The sequence below is a fragment of the Lutra lutra genome, chromosome 17, assembly GCF_902655055.1.
Source record: "Lutra lutra chromosome 17, mLutLut1.2, whole genome shotgun sequence".
In the NCBI taxonomy this organism is placed as follows: Eukaryota; Metazoa; Chordata; class Mammalia; order Carnivora; family Mustelidae; genus Lutra; species Lutra lutra.
This window is the reverse complement of record NC_062294.1, coordinates 23,638,595-23,664,283: the sequence shown is the minus strand read 5'-3', so window position 1 is coordinate 23,664,283 and position 25,689 is coordinate 23,638,595.

The window sequence follows — 25,689 nt, the reverse complement described above, 5'->3', positions numbered from 1 at the left end:
TTCCAAAGATTCACTTCCTGCTCTCTTCTTTTAGTTCTTTCTCACCAGTACTACTTACTACTTTTCTTCACCCTAATCTCAAATTTCTGTTGCTGTTGGCTTATTTTACTGATAAATTGAGGATAAACCCTCTCTCTCTACATATATTTCCTTCCTCTGAATTTCAGGTCTTTGCTTCAGTAAATGTTTCTCTTATCCTAGCTTCACGATTCAGCATGCTCTATCTACAGTCTCCTAATAAAGGCTGCATCACATCCCATGCCATTATGAAACCATTAATGAGCTCAGCTTTGCCTACACCATACTTCAACATCCTTAATTTAGTCTAATCACTGACCATTCTAAATAGCTTTTATCATCGTATTTGCTACCTCTTCCCACCTTTTTGCTGGACAATTCTGTACTGTCCCTTGAAGATTCTCATTCACCCTTTTTGAGGTAGGCTGGTTGAGTAATTAGAGTCTCATCTTCTGAAAATCCATTTCCCTCCTTCTTAGCCATAGGATCTTGACTAGCTTATAGGATCTCTCACTAAGCCTTAAGATCCTCAGTGGTATGCTGGTAATTAATAGGATTGTTACGGTAATAATAACTATAAACTCATTTAAAGTTTTGACTTGAAAATAGTAACCACTTAAAATACTATTTATAAAATACACTATTATTTTATTTATTACTTTGAGATTCTTTAGGAAGTATTCCATGATCAACCTTCCATCCTGAGTGCAGTATTTATGGGGGTTTTATTAGGTGATACTCTCTCAGTCACCATATTTACATGTACAAACATAGAATTATAGCATCATGTGAAACTTTTTTCCTCCCTGTGGGCTGTGAATTTCATGACGGTAGAGGTTATATCAAATTCATCCTTGAACATTCAGGGACAAGTACAGATAACTCTATAAGATGGTAATTTTTTTTTTCCAATAAGCAGATTCTATACTGAAAAGAATGAAAGTAGACATCAAGCTATTCTCATTCTACATACCTTTCCTTGAGTTCTGTCATGGCGGACATTTTTATACCAGTTTTACTATCTTGATCTTGGGAATGCAAGACTTTCAAGCTCTAAACCTTGATTAAGATGTTTCAAATCTGTTCTTGAGTTCAAATGAGCATGAGATAGGTGGTCCTACTCTTTTGAGTATAAATGATTATGTCACTTTAACTTCCTTGGGGCAGAATTGAGAATCAAGGTCAGAATATCTGTATGGGTTCAGTGAGATAAACTAAACATAAGGTCTGTGTACTTGCTAGATTGGAACTATTTTCTGCAAGGTAAAAAAATAAATACTGAAGTGGAAGGTCAAATTGTCTGGTACTAAGGAACCAAAAATTGATTTATTTTATGAAAGAGCCATTTTCTTCGTTTTGCTGAGAAGATTTATTATATGATATCTTTGGATATATGGTGATGAAAAAAATGAATATCTGTGTTTGGCACTTGCTTTTTAAAACATGTTTGATGTGTTTGTGGAGATAATGGGAAAATATAATAATGAATTCTAATAAGTAGTATTATCCTACCATTTATCTGTAAAATACTTATTTGTAAAAGTGTTTACTGTGATTAACAAATATTTATTTTTGATGATGCTTTCCTGATAGGGGAATGTTTATTGATTGCAGATATTCTGGGGAGAATTTTAATCACAGACTTAGTGAAGAAGTGTGACTATTAGTAAGCTTTGATTTATCACTAGTAATTTCCCCCTCTGTTATTTTAATTAAAGATATTTTATTTCTATCACAGCTTATGTCCTGTCTAATAGAAAGTTACACAATATAAAAAGTTGTGGGTATTATTGGTGCTACTTAGAAATATATTCTAGGGGAGCCTGGGTGGCTCAGTGGGTTAAGCCACTGCCTTCATCTCAGGTCATGATCTCAGGGTCCTGGGATCGAGCCCTGCATCGGGCTCCTTGCTCAGTGGGGAGCCTGCTTCTCTCTCTGCCTCTGCCTGCCTCTCTGCCTGCCTGTGCTCTCTCTCTCTCTCTCTCTGTCAAATAAATAAATAAATAAATAAATAAATAAATAAATAAAATATTTTTTTAAAAAAGAATTAAAAAAACCAAGAAATATATTCTAGTGCCTTTCCTCTTTGACGTATATGGCAGGTTATACTTCCTAATCCGTTTGCTAGCATACATGACCACATGACAGTCTGATATTAAGCTGTGAGCTGAAGCAATGTGTGTTGCCTCTGAGTGGATGAATCAGGAATCAGTGACATGAAATACTCTAGATCTCTTCTTTTGCAGGATAGAGAAGGCACATATTGAGATGAAGTTTTCTATGCTGATAAGTCATCATATACTTACTGGTTTAAAACAACACATATATATTATCTCACTTTTTTTGTGTGGATCAGGGGTCCAGATTTAGCTTAACTGAGTTTTTTGTTTAGGATCTCAGTAGTCCGCAGTCGAGGTTTCAGCTGTCCTGCATTCCCGTGTGGAGGCGTCAGTGGGAAAAATTCATCTCCAAGATTATTTAGCTTGTTGACAGAGTTCATTTCCTTCGCAGTTCTGGAAATGAATGTCCAGGCTTCTTCCTGGTTATTGACTAGAAGCCGTCTTCTAGTTCCTAGAGTCTACTTATGGTTCCTAGAGTCAGCCCGTAGTTTCTAGAGTCCACCAGCAGTTCCTAGAGGCTCTCCACATTTCCTTGTGTGCTTTCCCAACATAGACATTTATTTCATCAAGCCAACAAGGAGAGTCTCTAGAAAGCCATCTGTTAGGAATGTGGGGTCTTTTTATAATAGAACATAACAATGGGAATAATATAGTGTCACCTTTTACACATTCTGTTGTTTAAGCAAGGATCACAGTTCTCATCTCCTCAAGAGAAGAGTATCACAAAAGTATGAACACCAGGAGGTTGGAATTGTGGGGGTCACATTAGACTCTAGAGTCATTCACTACACACGAGAAGCAGTACCCCCATCACATTCCATTAGACATAGAACCTGAGTGAGAAATAGTGTTCTATTACATTACAAACTAGAGATTTGGGGAAAGGAGTGTTTGTTACAGAAGGGAAATCCAGTTCATCTTGACAGAGAATATGGCATCAATGTAATCTTTGTGTTGCTTTTAATCCAGTTTTGACGTGTAATTTTCATTTGTTACCATTATATCCTATATCTGTATCTTTCACTCTTTTGTACTTCATTATGTCTTTCTCTTCCATTTGGTTGTGAACTGTACAAGATAACATCCAGACCTATATCCTCAGTACTTTGTACACTGCTTGACTGGTGATAGAAGTGTTTTTTCAGGTCCTGAAATGTATCTGGAAATTAAATCTGTTGAGCATCATGGCCAGCACTAATTTCAATCACCAAACACTGCATGAGTAAATCAAATTTTGGCATGATACCATTAGCCATGTCGAGGCCTTTGAAATGAAAGAGCCCCAAGAAATCCTTGTATGTTTTAGTGGGTGCTGCTTATGATTTCAGCAATTCATTCACTGAGACCTGTTTCTGTGGTTGCTAATGGCTATTTGTGAAGGAGAATTTTCAGTTCTCATTATTGGAAGTAATTCTACATACCCAAAATGTGGTTTTGTTTTACTTTTGTCCTTTTCCATATTAGCAACTGTAAATAGGGCTCATCTGTATTATCTCAATGATGTGACTATCAGAACTGATTTAGAGATTAATTTTTGATGAGCTTTGAGTAAGTTTATCAGACTCTATGTCCTGTAATAATAGTAACCTCATTCTAGCTCCATCTTTGTTAGTTACATTTAATCCTCTTCTGGTGTATTTTTCTCACTTTTTAATTTTATCTTACTATGTTGAATAAATCTTTAATGTGAAAAAGAAGTAAGACAGCTTAAAAAGGGTGGCAAAAAATGGATGGATAGATAGGAAGGAAGGAAGGACAGAAGGAAGAAGAGAGAGAGAGAGAAAGAAAGAGAAAAGAGGGAAAAAAGGCAAGGCAAGAAAAAAGAAAAGAAAAGAAAGAGGGAGGGAGGAAGAAAGGAAAGAAAAAAGAAAAGAAGAAAGAGAAAGATATGCAGGTAGGCATATATAATAGCACTCAGTGAATGTTTATTGAATTATTTAGGCAATAACTGCTTTACTCACATCTACAATAACAAAACGGAATAAGATTAAGTATTTGTACTTCGAGAAAAATATAGGCTTTGGAAATATATGGACTTAGATTCAAATTTCAGTTTTGCTACTTATATGCCTTGTTAAGTTTACTTTCTTTTCTCTAAACTTTCATTTCTTTATCTGTAAAAGGAAGATATTCTTGAATTTAGAGATTCATTTTGAGGAAGGAATACAGTAAGTTGTGTATGATAGCTAGCATACTGCCTTGCAAGTATTAGTTAATAAACGGTAGCTGTTTAGTTCTACATGTTATCATAGTTGAGTTGTTTACTGTAGTATTAACATAGAACAACATTTTGCACCTAAATTCACTGTGTGTGTGTGTTTTTAAATCACAACTCTAATTACATTAAACAAATAATTCTTTGTTTAATAATCTGGATTTTTCTCATTGCAAAGATAACATAAAAATTAACCCTGATTAATAGAAGCCTGCAGTTTCCATAAAGGGAGGTGGATATAAATAGCAGAGATCTCACAGACTGTACAGACTATCAGTGACATATGGTAAAGACTATTAATGGCATATGATTATCTTCAATTCTTTCATACTCGAGACAAACATATTAACAGTGAAAACAACTTTGCTAGTTCATGACCAAACTAAATACATTATACAAAATTCCTTACAGTAAACAAAAAACAAAAACAAAAAAAATTTCCTGCTATTTTTCCGTTCCTTTCTTCTTCCCTTCCTCCTTTGTCTCTTTCTCCTTCCCTTTCTCCCTTCCTTCCTTCTCTCCTCTTTCCCTCCCTTGTCTCTCTTTTCCTTCCATCCTTCTTCCATCCCTTGCTTTTCCCCCTCATTCTACAAAAATTTAGAAGGAAAAATATATATATATATTCTCTGGTCTCCATTCAGCTTACATTTCCTGGAAATGAGGGACTGCGATGTGAAAGACATAGAATAGATGGGTGAATAGACAGACTATGTCAAAGGGTTAAAAAATGCTATCAGGGAAAATAAACAGGGTAAGGAAGAGAAAGTGCTGGCAGAAACCAAAAGTACATAATAATTGCTAAGTGTGCCAGTTTGTACCGGGAATAGCAAGAGAGTGCAATTGGTCCTCACTGAGGGAGTGGGAAAATGGAAGGTAGTAGGATTAGAAAGGTAGGAATGATAGCATACATTATGAGAGTCCAGCGTAATCCTGATGACTCTGGTTTTGGTGATTCTGAGTAGAGCCTCACAGTTTCCTGTACTTCCAGCAGGAGTCTCCATGCCTGGCTGAATCACTAGTGCACCGTGGTTAAGAAACTGTGTGAGAGTTCCTTGGCATTGTCAAGACCAGCAGAGAAGTGCTGTAACAAAGGTTATGGTCAGATTGATGGATACTTCCTGTTACTCTAATGAGTATGACGTTAGATAACATCACTATGAACCTCTTGTCCAAACAAGATGGCTTCCCATTTCCCATCTGTGGAAAGGAATAGAAATTAGGACTCTGATTATACAGGGGCTTTGATATGGATATGACCCTCCCTTCCTTTACCTCAGCCCCTATCCTCTTTTACTCACACTTTGATTGTACTGGAATTCCTTCAGTTCTCAGTCCTGATTTTCCCTCTGAATGGAGAGGTCAACAACCTATGAGCTCTTATGTCCTAAAATATTCCTCCCAATTTCCTAATCCTCCTTTAAAGCCCCCAGAATGCATTCTTTAATGATTTCCCCCACAACTAAATTTCATTTTCATCCTCTGATTTTCTTGTTTATAATGCACTTAATGAGGCACTGTAATTACCTTTCAGGGAGCTTTATTTTATTTCCCACTAGACTGGGAGCTCATTGTGCACAGGAACCTTAAGATGTTCAGAGGTGAGGACAAGTACTGGTTTAGGAGTCGTTCGTTAGGTATTGTTGAAGTAATGGAAGACATTCATGGGGGAATAGGAATTCAGTTATTTCACTGAATTGACCAGATATTTGGCTTTATTGACTCTTTTTTTGCTTTGATGTCTGTTGAACAGCAAAAGGCATGAGTTTCTGACTAACAAAGTATACAGATAAATTTTGATTTCCTCTGTGGATTTGTGCCAAGATGCTTAGGAGAGAGCCATGCTTTTATAAAGCACAAATGAATACCTGAAAATGAACTTCACCCCATGATAATAAGCTATCACCTTGTTATACTATCAGGAATATAACTTCAGTTGGTTTTTTTTTTTCTTGTTTGTTTTTTTGTGTGTATCACCACAATATTTTCTCTTGAAGAAAAACTTCAGGGTATATGCTGCCATAGCTTTATGGCAGCATTTTTTAAAAGATTTTATTTAGGGACGCCTGGGTGGCTCAGTTGGTTAAGCAGCTGCCTTCGGCTCAGGTCATGATCCCAGCGTCCTGGGATCGAGTCCTACATTGGGCTCCTTGCTCATCAGGGAGCCTGCTTCTCCCTCTGCCTCTGCCTGCCATTCTGTCTGCCTGTGCTTGCTCTCTCTCCCTCTCTCTCTCTGACAAATAAATAAATAAAATCTTTAAAAAAAAAAGATTTTATTTATTTGACAGATATCACAGGTAGGCAGAAAGGCAGGCAGAGAGAGGGAGAGGGAAGCAGGCTCCCTGCTAAGCAGAGAGCCAGATGTGGGACCTGATCCCAGGACCCTGAGATCATGACCTGAGCCGAAGGCAGAGGCTTTAACCCACTGAGCCACCCAGGTCCCAATGGCACCATTTCTTAGTTGAAACTAAATTTCTAAATTTAGTGAAGGAAGACTATCACATAGGAGAAATTTTTTTTTTTTTCATTTAGAAAAAATAAAAAGACCTTGTTACTTCAGTATAATAGAAAATAAACATAGGCTTGGCAAATAATTTTGAAAAGTAAGACTTTGGAAATTTTCCAGAGCTATTTTAATTATCCTCAAACTGTATTTCCAAAGAAACTATCTCCTTTAAATAAATAACTTCTGAGACATTAGCAAATCATATTAAATAAACCCAATACAGCATTATCCTGTGAGGATGATAGTTCTTATATATAACTTTCCAGATTTAATCTATTTGATAAATTATTTATCTTTGTGACTTTCTGGAGTTCTGTAACTCAGAATATGACTACCAAAAAAAAACTGTTAACAATGACCCAAACAATGTAGATAGAATCTATGCTTTACACTCTATAGTTATCTAACACCTATAATTGAATTCAGAATTCAAACTACATGAGTTGATTCTGATAATGTTTTCTAATTCCCTTGTCACTAAAAAATTGGTTGCTAAAAATCAACTACTTTTATATTAAGAAATGAACTCCTCTGCCTTGTTTCTTCTACAGTGTCCACATTTGGCTCATTTATTTCTGCTGCTCTGAGCTGCTGGTATCCCCTGCTCATTTACATTAGGATTCTTTATTCTTGTCAGGACTTGTATGAATGAAAGGCCAACTTCACTAATATTGCTCCAAATACATGTTATCTTCAGTATTTTAACCATCTTTTTCCTAAGGAGACTTTGCCTTCCATAACCATGTAGTTCTAAAATAACTGCTGGCCATTACTTTTTTCAGGAAAAAGTTTATGCCCTTGTTTGCATAGTTCCTGAATTTTTACCCTAATGTGTTCTGAGTCTTCTTTGTTCTTTTTTTTCCTATGCTGGTGGAAGTGATATCTGAACTCAGATCTTTTGGTCATGAACTATACCTTCCTGGTCGGCTTTTAAACTTAAGGCTTTGGGCAGAAAAATGGCAATGGTGCCACTTCCTGTGTACACTTCCTGTGTAACACCATGCCTTTTCCTACATAATCATACCATTCTCAGGGTAATTATCATTAAACATTTCCCACCCTTTGGACTGTTCACATAAATTTTGTTTAATCATTTCCTGCCTACAACTATGTGAACTACCCTTTTCTTAGCTTTTGTTAAGAAAGCTTGGTAGGCATGTCATATACTTATCCAATTAAATAAATTTTTAAAAAGGTCAAACTAGGTCCATGGATAAACAGAACTGCCTACTTTAAAATTATCAGATATAATTTACTTACAATGCTTCAAACCTCCAAAGTAAATGCCAACTTGACTTTATTATTATTTTTTTAATTTACTCAGAATGGTAGCTTCCTTAGCCTTAGGTACACCTTAAAATATGGCAAAGAAGTCTATTGTTATTTTTATTCTTCTTTTAATTTTTATTTATTAACATTTATTCATACATTTTAAAAATATCAGTAGAAGAAGTGATAAATATGTATAATGCTATTTATCAGGGAATTCTCTGTATTAAACATTGCACTGGGCATTTTAAGGAAACTAACTTACTTAATCTTCACAAAAGTCTCTTAGGTAGAAATTATCTTCAATTTTGTAGGTAGAAAAGCTAATACTCACAGAAGTTAAGTGACTATCCCCCAGGGTATCCAAATACCGGTGACAAAACAGATTTAGACTATGATTAGCTGACTTTAAACCCCTGTTGTTCCCAAAATATCTTTTAAAATCCTACTACATAAAATATATATTATTTGTTATTATGATGATGGAGTAGAGAAAGCTATTGTGGGACTCAAACCAAAATACTCTAATACTAAACATACCACCAATCTATTCATGCCCAAGGTTTTGTTACATTATGTAATTTTTCTAACAATCACTTTTTACATGTAAGGTAGAAAATAATGCATCAAATTATGCTGAGAAAAAAAATAAGATACTGTGCACTAGATAATGTACTAGCATAGCACAATATACACTTTGAATGTTGAGTCAAAGGAAACTATTAATGATACAGTTTTAGCCATTCAACTGTCATTACTGAGTGGCTTTGAACTTCTAGACATCATATCGGATAATAGGGATAAGGATAAACAGTAAACCCTGTCCTCAAGGATTTAAAGTACACTGAAGAGAGAGTGCATTCTTAATTTATGTCAATAATACAAATTATCAGGGTGATTTTTTAGATTATATCTGAAACTATAACAGTCAAGTTTTATAATGAAGGACCCTGAAGGGGGGACATTTGGAAATTTCTAGAATTGAAGGAAGAACCTCCTAGGAAAGGATACTTAAGGATTTAATGTCTGTCTTTTACTGTTCTCTGCTAGAACTTAGGGTAACCTACTCAATAGTGTTAATGTCCAACACTGAGAGTAAACTCTTGGTTGGTGGCTGTCAGCCTTCAGAGGTGGCCTCACTAACATTATTTACTTTTGGAAACCTGGAAGTGGGTCTGCACTCTATAATTCTAAGTAATTATACAGATTCTAATTCAGATCCAGCATGCACCCATTACCATGTTCAGTAAGCAAAGTAAGCAAAAATGTGTACATCTAGTCTATATGTCCTCTTAGAATTGTAGGGGCACCTGGGTAGCTCATTCATTTGAACGTCTTACTCTTGTTTTCAGCTTAGGCCATGATCGCCTGGGTCATGAGGTCCAACCCCATGGTGGACTCTGCACTGAGCAGGAGCTCTGCTTAAAGTTTCTGTCTCTCTGCTCCTCTCCCCAACTTATACTCACTCTTGGTCTCTCTCTCTCAAATAAATTAATAAATCTTTTTAAAAAAGAAAGAATTGTCAGTATATCATTGTAATAGGTACTCAAAATCCTTCCTCACTTTTTATTTTTTGGTTTGTTTATTTTGAAATACATAGAGAAAGAAGAAATGGTATGAAACCACAGAAACCAAAACATGAGATTTCCAAGTTCACCTTAAATGTCATCTTGTAATAGGCTGTATATTTCTAAAGTTAAAGTTTTGTGTTAAACACAATACCTAGAAAATTAGGACTTAATAATTTCTTAATTTCAAATAAATTGAATTCATTAGAATTGCTGTTTTCTTAAGCATAAAATAGTAAATTTACCAGTGAGAAAGTTGAGTAAGGCAGTTACACTATTGATCTCATAAAAATTCTTGCAACTGAAGGTTACTTGTACTCCTTGGTCCCTCATAGAACATCCGTTAAATATGTGTTGGCTTTGTCAAATATTGCATAAAGCACACTGAAGCCAAGAAGAGTACATGTGTTTTTTTCAACCCAGATTTTCAAGACTATTTCACTGATTTTTCACTTAAGTTTCAGCCTCAAAAATTCCAGAAGGATAAGAGTACATTGTGCAATCTATACCCTGGAAATAGTGAATAATGGGACTTTCTACTTTACAGTTAACATAGTCAGGGACAAAGCATCCATCTCAAGTATGACTAAATATTAATAATTCCCAATCTGAATAGAAAATCAAAGAAGCAAACAATTCTATTATGCAAATAGCAGCAATTTATTGTGCAGTTAGAAAATAACAATCTCTAAAAATAAATGTTTGTAACAAACTATCTCATGCATATAAGTAGATCAACACAACAATTTATTGCATATTCCTGTGAAGCTTGCTGACAGATCTAATACACAGATAAGATTTCTTGTCTAAGAGTTTATCTTCATTTGTTTTATTTTGTGTTTGTGCTAAGGTCATATTGTGACTGAAGTAATATGTATCTGAGATTCGAGTAATATATATTTTCTTCATTCTAGAAGTTGATTCTGAAAACAGAATATCCCAAGACTTTCTGAAGTGGTTATAAATCAGGCTCCTCATATAAAATGAAAGAGTGGAATCATGGTACTTTAGACTCAGAAATCTCTTTCATATTGACCTGAATTTCCCACTGTCTTTCACTCATTCATTGAGTCTTTACTGGAAGTATTTTTTATTTGTCAGGACTTACACTGAGCATTATAAATATAATATTGAGTAAAAACAGCTATAATCTAAGTGGGAAAAGCAGACTTTAATCAAATAATTATTTTATGGATATATTATTTCCATAAGTCCTCTATTGTAGCACATGCTGTGAAGGAGAGGAATTATGCAGATGGAGTAGGTAGCTTTGTGTTAGTCAGGAGTCAATACTGGTTTCTCTGAGAAAGAGATGGTTTGAGTAGAAAGATATCCATTAGGAAATATCACGCTGTCTTCTCAACAAATGAATACAGTGAGGATTTTCAAGAAGAGTGTCATGAGTTTCTACCACTTAAGAGTACCCAGATTTATGAGTTAACTCTGATGTTGGAAGTCTGTTAGTGTCATTTCCATGTTCTAAAATCTTAGAAACCCATACCTTGAGGAAGATTTTCTCACTCTCATAGAGAGTAGTTTATATTTTTCTCTACCTTTTCCAGGTAGAGTCCCTTCCTTCCTTCCTTCCTTCCTTCCTTCCTTCCTTCCTTTTTTCCAACATTTCCAGCTAAACAAAGCTGAAGTGAAGACGTGGTGATTGGACCAGATAATGGAAGCCTGATGGATAGTTAAAATAGAATTTATAGGGGCACCTGGCTGGCTCAGTGGGTTAAAGCCTCTGCCTTCGGCTCAGATCATGATCCCAGGGTCCTGGGATCGAGCCCCACATCGGGCTCTCTGCTCCACGGGGAGCCTGCTTCCTCCTCTCTCTCTCTCTCTGCCTGCCTTTCTGCCTACTTGTGATCTCTGTCTGTCAAATAAATAAAATCTTAAAAAAAATAAAATAAAATAGAATTTATAATCTCAAAAAGAATATTAAAGAGTAACCTGAAAACACTTCTTGAGAGGATAAGATGGAAGCTGAGCAATTATTCTCCATCTTCACTGCAGATAAAATAAAAGGAAATGAATCAAAATTACATCACTCTTATTTTAAGAAGACAAAAGCATGCATTACCAAGGTGCATATGCATTACCTAGAAGTCATTAAGATTATGTGTCCAGAATGGAAAGAATCTTATCTCCCCAGAACTATTCTTCCCTTCTTCTCCCTTCCATTTTTCTTTAATGGTCTACCAGCCTCCAAATCACTCCAGCTCAAAAATGCAGACAGTGTCAGTGGCATAACTATATCAGTGGCCAAGCTCTACCTATTCTACCTCAAGAATATCACTCAGAGTTTACCACCATTATTCTAATTCAGGTCTGCAATATATCTCATGTGGAGTATTTTAATAGACTCTTAAGTGGTCTGTTGGAGCTCAGACTGTCATTCCTTGCATCCATTTTGCATTTATAAACCAGTGTTCTTTCCTTAAAGCACATCCCCTTGCATGAATTTCTTTCACTGACTTCACTTGGCAGGCAGTAGGGAATTGTCCAAAGTTTTAAAATCCATTAGTGTGTAATTCACAGTTTCTCTCAGGAACTATTTGTAACAACTTGTATTGTTTTTATCTCATTAAGATCTTTTCCTATAATGCATTTAATGAATATTTAATAAATGTTTATTGAGCATCTACTGTATGGTAGAAATTAGAGGTACAAAAATAAAAATGAGAGTACTTTCTCAATAGCCAGTAAACTAATATAAGCAAATTTTATATTTTATCATTCAGCAAGCTATGAAAATATATAAAATTAGCCAACTGTCATGGGATGGAAGAACAATTCTAGTCCAATATATTCTGGGATATTTCTTCTTTTGAGTTTCCTGTTGTGTTATCAGAAACTGCTGAACTTCTTTAAGGTACATTTGGATATGAGGGGAACAGTTCCAGTAGTTTAGAATCGTAATTACTTCCCCACGTTGTCTGACTTGGCACATGATTTAATTACATTTATGATAAATTAATTTATCATTATTATTCTCATAAGGACAATATGTTCTGTTGACATTTCCTCTTGAGGACCTCAAGGCATTTTTAAATATTATTGTTTAATACAATTTCTATCTCTTCCTTTACAGATGTATGTATGCATGTTTTGCAGATAAAGAGGTGATGCTGTTTCTTCTCTAGCTTTTGGTCTCATTTGAGGGAATCCATATTAAATTTGCTATGTTAGTTATTTAACATAAGAGATACTAGATTTATAGTTAGAAATTTAACTTAGTCTTAAGTTCATGAGTAATTGGGTTTAAATATAAAAACACAGGTATGTATATACTCACAAATACACAATAATTTAAAGAGGTGCTTAGATTCAAAGTAAGTGAATTTGATCCTTCTTTAGTGTGACTGTTTATAAGTAGACCTATGAACAAGTAATCTGTGTAGTACAAGTTGGAATTCTAATTCAAATCCCTTGCTTCCATGATTTTCCGTATTACTGGGGAAGACCTCAAAGAAAAGAAATGACATGACCTCTCCCGCCATCCTACATCTACCCCCAGGAAATGGCATTTTAAAATATTTTATTTTATTTTTATTTTTAATGGACTTTAAAAAAAAAAGAGATTTAATTACTAACAATGGCAGCATTGATTTAATGTAGAGAGTATAGGTTTCAAACTAGGTAGACCTGAATTTAAATCCACTATTTTTGTTCCTTTGCATGATGACCTTTTTTTTAGCAGTTAACTCTAAGTTAACTCAGTGTGTTTATGAAAAGTCTCAGTGTGTTTTTGAAAAAAGTCACAATATCCACTTCACGGTTCTGATGAAATCAAAGTTTGTAAAGCACTTAACAAGTAGCAGGCACTTAAAATAAGTATCTCTTTCTTTCTGCTATTTTTGTGTAAACCAGAGATCATTTTGGAAAATGTAGCCATCTAATATTTCGTCCAAGTATTCTTTTGCTTCCATCCTCAAGCAGTTTTCAATTCAAGCCGAGATAAGCAAATGGAAATGCCGAAGGGCAAAGGACAAGGTCAGATCTATGAACATAACAACAGACTAAAAATCTAAATACCAGAGCTTCTTCCCATTCCTCAGAGGACGTGTAAGCATTTCCTGCAGTTACACAGGCTTCTCTGGCCACAGAAATGGCATCAGGGTCTCTACAACAGAAGTGCCTGAGTGAAGCAAACTGGTGTGTGGTATTGATACAAGTTTCCAAAGCACTTAAGAAATCCCTTCAGAACAGCTCACATTCTGGGAGAATCTCGCACAAATTTAACAAAAAAAAAAAAAAGAAGAAGAAGAAGAAGAAGAGTAGGACGTAGCTCATTCAAGTCTGTAATTGCATTGAGGTTCACCGCAAAATTGTGATTATATCAAAAAATAGACTTTGCTTTCTTTCTAAACCCTTCTCTCTGTCTCTTTTTTTCTCTGTTTCTGTCTGTCTGTCTCTCTGTCTAGTATTAGACAGAATACTAATGAGCCTGGCAAAAGTAAATCTGAATACATTACTTTCTCGTGTTTGCTATAGTTCTATGTGGGCAAATGTTTTCATTTTCATTCACTTATTTATCTTTAGTTAACTTAATTGGTTGGAACTATAGGAAGATTTCGTTGCTGAGGACACAATCCTAATGAGCATTTGCTTGTATCAGGCACTGAATAGATGAAGGACATAGTACACGTATTTGTTAAAATTACAGGCTAACTGAGAAGACTGGAATAACAAATTGTAAAGACTCAATGGAATTTGTTATAATGAATGTCTCCATGCTGTTTGCTATGGAACTTTAAAGACCAAAGTAACCATGCTTTAGAGGTGGATTAGGTCAATGAAGCAGACACCTTCCATTTCTTCTGAACTTTGCAAGGCAGACAGAGATTTGCTAAAAGTCACTCTTGAGGAGAGTAGGAGTTAGGTAGTGAGTAAAGGGAGGGGGAAGGCATTTCATGAAGAATATGCAGAGCATGTGCAAAACCATAAAACTAAGTGACAAAGTAATGACAAAACCATAAAAACTCAGTCCCACAGACAAATGAACTGTAGGAAGTTCAAAACACTTGGTGAGTGGACAGTGGTGGAGAGACATTTCTATGCATCTCTGACAGCAATATTTTGTGAAAATCTGTCTGAGCTATCTGCTTTACTTCCTGTGCTTTTTTTCATCTCAGCCCACTCCCATAAGGCTTTAATCAAACCACTGCACCGAAACTAGTTCTGGCAAGATTATTAATGATCTCAAAGTTGCCAAGTCTTACTGTTAGTTCTCCCTTTCATCCAACCTCTAGTCAGCATTTGACCAAATCTCTAATTATTTAAAGCAATTTTTCTGTTGGCTTTCAGGATACACACACTCCAAGATGTCCTTCTACATCCCATTTCCTTCTCCGCTGGTTCCCCCACATCCTCCTGATTCCAATTATTGGGATTTCCCAGAGCTAGTCCCTGACTTTCTTCTCTATTCTGCCATTACTTATTACCTAGGAAATCCCATTCCATTGTATGGCATTTAACGTAGCTACTAGAAAATCCCACATTTACAGATCAATTTCTAAACCCCATACCCAGCCCAGAATTGTATACTTAACTACCTACTATCGATATGGATTTGAATATCTAAAAAACATAGCAAAATTATTGCATCAAAAAGGCAACATTCTCCTCCTAGTATGTGCACATGAATGTGACATGAATATATGCTCATGCATGCACACACGTGCACACACAAAACTATGTCCCCACCCTGGTTTAAACAATTTTAGTAAATGATGATCAGGTCAAGGTCCTAGGCATCACTCTTGGCTCCTTTTTCCTTTATACCCTATTTGGAATCCATTAACAGTATCCTGAATTCAATAATTTATTATCAGCTCTACTATTACCAACCTAGCACTCAAGTTTTCACCATCTATGTGTCTCTATACTAAAAAATTAGTATAGACTCTATTTCATATATATATGTATATATAATATATAATTGTAAGCGTCTGCCTTCAGCTCAGGTCGTGATCCCAGGGTCCTGGGATCAAGCCCCGCATCGAGCTCCCTGCTCAGTGGAGAGCCTGCTTCTCCCTTTCCTACTCCCCCTGCTTGTGTGCTCCTTCTCTCTCTCTCTCTCCATCAAATAAATAAGTAAAACCTTTAAAAAATTTAAAACATATATATAATTGTATATATAATATATAATTATATATTTATATAATATATGTGTATATAGGTATATATGATATATATGTATATATAATTAACTAATTATGCATATATATTTGTTTCTACTTGTATTGAATTACCACATTCTTACATTGACAGTGAAATTAATAGGATTTTAAATATTTATTAAAATACTGTAAAAATATCCTTGCGCATAGTAAAAGGACTGTTAATACTTTAGGGACAGCCATTTCACTAAAATGGCTTCATTATACCTTGGTTTACTAATCCAAACTTACAACTAGGCTTTTACCATGAATTATTCTGATACTATTTTTAGTTGCTGCCATAACTCCAAAAGTTATTTTTAAAAAAAGATTGAAATTGTGCAAATGCATGTTTGACTGAATTTCTTCCATCCTGTTCTTTAGATTTATCAATTTTATCCACCAATTGTGAGCTTTTGCTGAAATTAGGGCACTAAAAATGTCAACTTCCCTTGTGAAGTTAGTTATTCTTGCAAACTAATCACAAGAAGTTACATGTTCATGTTTTTAGCACACAAATTCAAAACAGACTACCTCTTAGAATATTTGTAGGGTAGTTTAAAAAGTCTGTTTCTCAGGTTAAATAATATATTAAAGAGTATAAATAACAGCATTTTGTGATACATTTAACAATTTTCTGTAACAAAGTCCCATTAAAAACATTTTCAAATCTCCATTTCTGAGATGCTTTCCTGAAGCGAGCATTTTTTTTGTTTGTATGTTTGTTTAATTCAGAGTAGGTAACATAGTCTTAGGTATACGATATAGGGATTCAACACTCCTATATATTGGTCAGTACTCATCACAGTAAGTGTACTTTTTTTTTTTTTGAGATAAGTGTACTCTTAACCCCTTCACCCATCTCCCCACCCACCTCTCCTCTTGTAACCACCAGTGTGTTCTCTATCATTGAGAGTCTGTTTTTTGGTTTGTCTCTTTTTGTTGTTGTTCACTTATTGTGTTTCTTATATCCTACCTTTGAGTGAAATCGTATGGTATTTATCTTTCTCTGACTGATTTATTTCACTTAGCATTATACTGCTTCTGTCCATTGATGTTGTTGTGAATAGCAAGATTTCATTCTTTTTTATGGCTAAGTAATATTCCTGTGTGTGTGTGTGTGTGTGTGTGTGTGTGTGTGATAGAGAGAGAGAGAGAGAGAGACAGATATCTTTTTAATCCATTCATCTACCAATGGACACGGGTTGCTTCCATAATTTGACTATTATAAATAATGAGGCAATAAACATAGGGGTGCATGTATCTTTTCATACATTTTCATATTCTTTGGGTAAATAACCAGTAGTAGAATTACTGGATCTTATGGTAATTCTGTTTTTAATTTTTTGAGGAACCTTTATACCAGCACACATTTTTTTAAGCTATTACTTTCTCACTCATTATAAACATAATGTTTACCTTGAAAGGACACATTAATCCTCTTTCTCCTAAAATATCTTTTAATAGATTAACTAATAGTCATTTGTTACATGAAAGGACTCACATTTGCCATACTTGCCTTTTGGAAAGAAAAATAAATGTTTAGCTCTTCTTTATGTTTAATAACTTCTTAAGTGCTTGAACACAATATAATAAATGAATTCCTGTGAGGTGAATAGAATGTTCATTAGCCCATCCCATCTCATTATAAAAATGTCAAAATCTAAAACTGAATGGAAACTTTATTTTATATTAGCCATAAGTGCAAACCAATTGCATTATGTAGGAAGACATTGAAGTGAGCAAACAAATAATAAAGGGAATTCCCTTTATTCCCCGAGAATGCAACACTGTTGAGAGAAATTGAATGAAAGCAGAAATGTGTTAACCCCCTGGGATCTGACCATTGGACCAAATGAGAGCATTAGTGTCAATCTAGCTTGCAAATGACAATAAAGCTTAATTTTTTTATATAAAGTTAAATAGGATTATTCTAATCATTTCTTTTTTAACCATGTTTCTTTATCTCTTCCCTAGCCCTATACACAATAAATTGTTTTATCTATTTCTCTCTATCCCTTATGCATCATCATTGTTTTTCATAGTCATTTTTATAGTTTGTATCTGTGTGTCTAATATTTCTTTCTTTTACTGTTAGGATGCAGTTTCCATAAGGGCATGATTCTCAGCTATCCTGGTTCTCAACACTTTTGTCATTACCTAAAACAGTACCTCTATGAGATAATGGGAAAAAATGTGTATCTGCCCCTAGCTCCTGGCATAGAGCCCTTAAAACCCTTGTTAATTTCCTTGTTAAGTGATACAAGCACTAGGAGCATCTCTCGCTCTTATCTTAGGTCTTTGACTCCATCCCACACACAGATCTCCTAAAATCCTTGTAAATTTTCTAAAGCGTGATAAAGCTGTCCTTCGTGTGTTAATGAGGTAACTCTTGGAAAGCACCTAAAGATGGGGGCTGGTTGCCAGAGGAATCAACTATGTGACTAGAGGCTTGGAAATTTAAGTTGAACCCCTTGACTTCTGGGTTGAATCAATGTCCAATGTCCAATAATTGAATCAATTATAACTAAGCAATGAAACCTCCATAAAATACCCAAGAGACTGATTTTAAGAACTTCTGGGTTTGTGAAGATGGAAAAGTGCTGGAAGAGTAGCACCTCCACAGAGGTTATAGAAGCTCTGAAACCCTTCCCACATACCTTGCCTTATATATCTCTTCCATCTGGATGTTCGTCAGTATTCTTCATCATCTCCTTCTATAATAAACCTGTAGATGTAAGTTAAATGTTTTCCTGAGATATCTGAGCCACTTTCGCAAATTAACAAGGTATGGGAGATGGTTGTTGGAACCTCTGATCTATAGCTCATTGGTCTGGATCACAGGTGATCATTTGGGTTTGCAACTAGCATCTGAAGTGGGAGGGGAGGCAGTATTGTAGGACTGAGCTCTTGACCTGTGGGATCTGATACTGTTTCCAGGTCAGTAGTGTCAGAATTGAGTTACATTGTAAGATACCCAGCTGGTAACATGGAGAATGGCTTGGTATGGGGAATTGTCAGAAGTGACTTGTGTGAGGGTGGTATTTGTGGGATGAGTGAGAAGACACACAGGCAAGGAAGACTCCTGGGTACAAAACTGAATTTTTTCCAACAAAGCTTTGTTTGGAATGAAGGTTCAATAAACATGGAGTGAATGGGTTGAAAGGAGTTATTAAATCCTTTCATGATTTTTCTTTGCTCAGAGGGCAGCTCAACTTGCATTTTGTTTGTTATTTTAAAGATCAACACTAGTGATAAATGTGAATATTTAATATAGTGTTTTATTTTAATTTTACTTCAAGCAGAAAGGAAATGACAGCTTTTTCAAAATGGAGAATAAATTTTTAACCCCCCCCCCTACTATGCACACATATTGGGCACTGCTTATAATAGTTCTCAAAGTTTTGGCTTTTGTTTTATCTAAAGAAAGTTAAAGATTCTCACCTTGTTAATAAATATTGGATTGAGAATTTATCTTAACCAAGATGAGATTTAGTAGCATGAAATAATTATAAACATATCTTAAAGGTATCTTGCTAACAATCATTCTTTAGTACATAGACCTAAAAGTTTCCAACAAGCATGTCTTGAGAATATAATTAAAAGAATATCTATGGGGAGAAGTGACTCCTCCAATAAAATGAGTCTTTATTCCAGTGGCCATATGCTCCCACAGCTAGGTAACCTCAGGAAATTGAAGATGACACAAATTTAGTGTAAATACCAGAGATGAGATGAGCAAGGTACGAAATTTTCCTTTTCAAGGATTTCATTGCACACAGCTCTGCCCCTTGCTTTGCAGAAGCACGGGGTCCCTCCTCCCATGGCTGTGGATGCTAAGGGAGGAATGCAGTTTGGAGGAGAGAGGGGCTGAGTCTGGCACTGTTCAGCACCATCTGCTCACTCTTGGATTCCACAGATGTTCTATACCAAAAACTCTGTATGTTAAGGATTAACATGCTCGGTGGGCACTCAGAACCCCACCCAGTGGAACATCTCTGTGGGTAGGCTATGGCAGGATATCAGGGAAGGCATCCCCTCTGCTGGGCCTGATGCAGGGGAGACATTGAGAGAAAAGGAGTCTCCTGCCTCCTTGAACAGCCCACTTTGCCAAAGAGTGCATCTGAGTGACTGAAGCTAAGAAACAAATTGCACACCATGGAGAGAGTGAAGTATGGTGGATTGAGCATTGGACAATGAGTCCAAAAGATTTGGCCACTGTTCCTGGCTCTGTCACTGACTCCTTTTGTGACCTTGAGGAGGTCATACAACTTAGCTGTGCATTTCATTTTCTTGTTCTAAAAGCCACCAGTCTCTCTTATTTTCTCTCTATTCTTATTCTCAGAAGAATTTTTTTTTTTTTTTTTTGGTATCTATTTGACTTTCAGATATGTAAACTCTTCCAGAATGTCTTGGGGGTTTGATAAGCCCCATGTAGTATCATAAGAAATATATTTAAAGATTTTTTATTTATTTATTTGACAGAGAGAGAGCACAAGCAGGCAGAGAGGCAGGCAGAGAGAGAGGAGGAAGCAGGCTCCCCGCTGAGCAGAGAGCCCGATGCGGGGCTCGATCCCAGGACCCTGAGATCATGACCTGAGCCGAAGGCAGCGGCTTAACCCACTGAGCCACCCAGGCGCCCCAAGAAATATATTTAAATAGCTAGCTTCACAATTATGTTAAAACTGGTTTCAGTGTGTTCTCTTTTCAAAGGGCTCTCTTTAAGAGAGATACAGCAAATCATCTATCATGTTTGGGTAATACTAAATGGTCGGGTCTTTGGTGCCCTAAAAGATAAATATATAGATATAGATAAAATGAAAAATAATTTACTGTGTGTCTTTTATTTTCATTAAGAACAGGTTATTACTAGTTATTCATCATTTCTTAATTTTTAGCATTTATAAAAGTGTCATGAAATATAAAGAAAGTCTGTTCTCCCAACTGGTTATATTTGGGTGTGGTATCAACATATGTACTGAGAGAAAAGCCTGACCATCTCTGGCCATTCAGTTTATCTTTTCTTAACACATGCGCGACAGCACTCTGGTTAAAGATTTAGTTATGTTGCAAGAGTTAAAGGGTGGCCCACGTTTGGGAAACTTGACCGTGACTGGCCTGGAATTGTGAGGCATGAAAATAAGGTTCCCACTCATTGTTTGGACGAGTCATGTATGGAATGGATTACTTTGTCAGTAGAGAAGTGGTGTAGGCAAGAGTAACCTAGATTCTGATTCCAGCTGAGGTCAGGCATCTGACTGATTGGTTGGTTCATCCATGCAGGACGAATTAGATAGGAAAGCCATAGAAAGCGTCCTGGGAGAGAGATAGCCGAAGTGTAAGAACATGCATCTTTAAACTGAGTTTAAATCCTGACTGTGTCATATAGTTATTGTGTGATACCGGCAATTTAACTAACATCTCCTTGCTCTTTGCCTTCTCGTTGGTAAAATGGGAATAACCAGTGGTCCCAGCCCTGTAAATCTTTTTTTTTTTTTTTTTTGACGATTGAATGAGAAAATGCATGGAAGTGATTACCATGATGTTACCTAATGATTAGCTTTGTGGTTCTTGTTGTGTTTCGGTTGCTGAGAGATTGCTTTACTGACGCCCCGTAAGGCATTGTCTAAGAGTGACTCATGGATGAAGCAGTGTCTTAGGATGGGTTCCCACAGAAGTAAATGCTGAGATACAGATTGAATGCAAGCCACTGATTGGGTAAGCGGATCCCCGAAACACCAGCAGAAGTGGGGAAATTAGACGGGGAAGGGAAGGAAGACAATGCGGAGCATGTTAATGAGCAGATTCCCTTCACAGGCATTTGAGGTTTCTTCCCATTGCTGACCTCTAGTAGATCTTCTGGAATGTTCCTCGGAGGTAGCCCTCCCAAGAAGTGAGGGTGTTAAGGTGTTAGTCTTGAGTTTTCTCCCAGTGTATGAGAGCTGACGATCGGGATAGTAACTTACAGGACTTCCGTGCTGCTCAGTTTTGTCAGGAGGAGTTTGTAGGAGGACACCTTGGCAAGCGCAGAGGTGCAAATGCCGAGGGGATGCAGACTAAGCGCCCTATAATGCCGTGCTGAGGCAGGCACACACCTTGGGTGGTGGATGTATTAATTCAATAAGGGGGACCCTTCTACAGTGGATATATATGAATCACCATGTTGTTCACTTTAAATATCTTATAATTTTATCAGTAAACGAAGCTTAAAAATAATTTTAAAAATAAAGGGAAAGATAAAGTTTCAATTTAAATTTTCAAATAGGCTTTATTTATTATTTTTTAATTTTTATTAACATATAATGTATTATTTGACCCAGGGGTGCAGGTCTGTGAATCATCAGGCTTACAGATTTCATAACACTCTAGGCTTTATTTTTTAGAGCAGTTTTAGGTTCACAGCAAAATTAAGTGGAAGGGACAGAGATTTCCCACATTCCCTTCCCCCACCTATTAACCAACCCCTCCCCTGCCCCAGAGTGTGGTACATTTGTTATAATTGATGAACCCTACATTGACCCATCAGTACCAGTTGCAGCCTGTGGTTTGCATTAGGGTTCCTTCTTGGTATCATACATTCTACGAATTTGGAAAACTGATGGTAGGGTTCAGGGCAGGATGCCCCCCCAAATATACCACTGTCACATATTGATTATTTTGAATTATACTTACATAAGAAATAGGTGATTCAAGAACCCTCTGATCTCCTTTGTCCCCCTAAAGGCAGGAAATAAATCTCCCAGGCAGAATTATGCTCCATGTACCAGGAGGAAAGGATACATTCTTAGAGCCAGCCCTGGGAACTTAGGGCAGAGAAGGCTGTGTAAACAAATCTTGTCACTGCTTTACTAATTTACTACCCCAAGTACAAATTTCTTTGTCTTGTCAATTCTTCATGAATTTCTTATTTCTTTGTTACAAGGTGTTGAGCGGCCTGTTTGGTCACTTCTTTGAGTTTCATATTTCCAAGCCCTTCCTTACCTACAAATTAAATTTGGTTTTCTCCTGTTAATCTGTCTTATGTCAATTACTTATTAGATCAGCCAAAGAACTTAGAATGGAAGAAAGGAGTACTTTTCTGCCCACACAATGGTATGTATCCAGAATTATAGTGTCGTACAGAGTAGTTTTACTAGCCTACGAATTCTGTGTGCTCTCCTTTTCATTCCTTTTTCTCCACAAACCCCTTGGCAACCACCATTTGTTTGTTTGTTTATTTGTTTTTTACTGTCTCCATTGTTTTACCTTTTTCAGCTTGTCAGATAGTTAAAATCACAGTATATAGCCTTTTCAGATTGGCTTCTCTCACTTAGGAATACACAGTCAAGTTTCCTCCTTGGCTTTTCATGGCTTGACAGCTCATTTCTTTTTAGCACTGAAAAATATTCCTTGTCTGGGTACCACAGTTTATTTATCCATTCACCTACTAAAGGACATCTTGGTTGCTTCCAAGTTTTGGCAATTATGAATAAAGCTGCTATAAACACCCATGTGCAGGATTTTGTTTAGACATAAGTTTTCAGCTTTTTGGGTAAATACCAAGGAGCACAATTGCTGGATCATATGGTAAGAGTATGTTTCGTTTTGTAAAGAAATCACCAAACTGTCTTCCAAAGTGGCTGGGCCGTTTTGCATCCCCACTAGCAATGAATGAGAGATCCTGTTGCTATACATTCTTGCCAGCATTCAGTGCTGTCCGTATTCTGGATTTTCATTATTGTACTAGATGTGTGATGTTTTTGAATTGTTCTTTCAATTTGCATTTCCCTGATAACACACGATGTGGAACGTCTTTTCCTATGCATATTTGCCATCTGTATGTCTTCTTTGCTGAGGTATCTGTTAAGGTCTTTGCCCCATTTTTTTTTTAATTGGGTTGTTTATTTTCTTATTGTTGAGTTTTAAGAGTCCTTTGTATATTTTGAGTAACAATCCTTTATCAGCTATGTCTTTTGCAAATATTTTCTTTTGGTCATTTAATTTTTACAGCAATCTTATGAAGTAGATTTCTAATATTATCTACTGTATCTAGATGAGAGAAAGGCAGCCCAGAGATTTATTTTGAATTACTTTTCTCAAGGTCCTGCAGCTAAAAAGTGGCAGAATTGGGATTTGAACCCATGCCTATACCTGTTCGCTAAAATGGAGTAAAACCTGTTTCCCATCTTCTATTCTAGACCTATTTTTAACATCTGTCAGAAATAATTTAAATAAGAACAATTAAACATAATTGCTCTTTAAAATGATATTTTAGGGACGCCTGAGTGGCTCAGTTGGTTAAGCAGCTGCCTTCGGCTCAGGTCATGATCCCGGCGTCCTGGGATCGAGTCCCACATCGGGCTCCTTGCTTGGCAGGGAGCCTGCTTCTCCCTCTGCCTCTGCCTGCCACTCTGTCTGCCTGTGCTCACTCTCGCTTCTCTCTCTATGACAAATAAATAAATAAAATCTTAAAAAAAAAAAAATTAAAAAAAAAATAAAATAAAATGATATTTTACTCATCCATTTTCAATATGTGCAAATCTGCCTCTTGATAAGGATATACTTTAACATGTATAATATATAATCAAATATAATTGTTTCTTTTTAAAAAAAAAACAAGCCTTTTTAAAGTCTTAGGAGGGGGAAATAAAAACAAATAGAATCTATGAACTAAACGTCCTGAGAATGCAAGAATACAATTTTATGTGCTTATAGCAATTAAAAGAGGCTAACAGAATGACATTTAAATGCAAAATCACATTTTAATATGACTGGAGGGGCATCTGTGTGCAGTTGGTGAATGGGAGCCAATGGTGATTAATAGATGGTGCCATGATCCTTGAACGTATGGTCCCACTTCAATATAGCAAACATCAAGGTTCAGTATCAGCTTTATTCGCTTGTTTAAAAAAAAAACAAAACAAAACTAATTAGATTCACAGCATAAAGCCGCTTAGTGTTAGAGCCCAAGATGTTTAAGAAAATATAGTGGTGGAGGTGAGGCACGGCCACTGTGTGCTTTTCAGCTCTGCTCATTCAGTCTGGAAAACAAATAGGACAGTGTGTCTGTGGTTATGGCAGGATCTGTTAAATATATAAATATAGAGAAAAACATGGAGAACTTCTTTCTGCTGAATTTTGTTGACCAGGATGGTCAGGTACCAGAATCATAAGCTATAGTGTGGACCTTCAACAAGTTACGTAGGAACTGCAAAAAAGGATGAGGATAATTCCTGTATCAGGGTGGTATGAGGACTCTACCAGGCAGAGCATGTAGACAGGCAATCATATACCCTCCTTTGCATGAGATAGTCCTGGAGTAATTATAAATTGTGTGCCCTTTCACTTTTATGAGTGTCCCAGTTAAAATTACAATTAAAAGGTCACCTTGCATAAAAAGAACATAGAACAGTGCCTGGAGCAAGTGAGTTATCAATGAATGTTAACTTTTTTTAATTAAAGTTATTTCTATTATTATTATCCTATATTAAGACAATAACTGTTACATACTATATATTTTTACCATATCCTAGAAGTTAAGTAAAATTAATACTTCTTAACCTTTTAAATTAATTCACGATTTATAGGGCCTTTACATTAGAAACAAAATATATATTTCTATTAAAATGTGTTACATAGGGGCGCCTGGGTGGCTCAGTGGGTTAAGCCGCTGCCTTCGGCTCAGGTCATGATCCCAGGTCCTGGGTTCGAGCCCCACATCGGGCTTTCTGCTCAGCAGGGAGCCTGCTTCCTCCTCTCTCTCTGCCTGCCTCTCTGCCTACTTGTGATCTCTCTCTGTCAAATAAATAAATAAAATCTTAAAAAAAAAAATGTGTTACATAGAACCTGTGGTTTGATA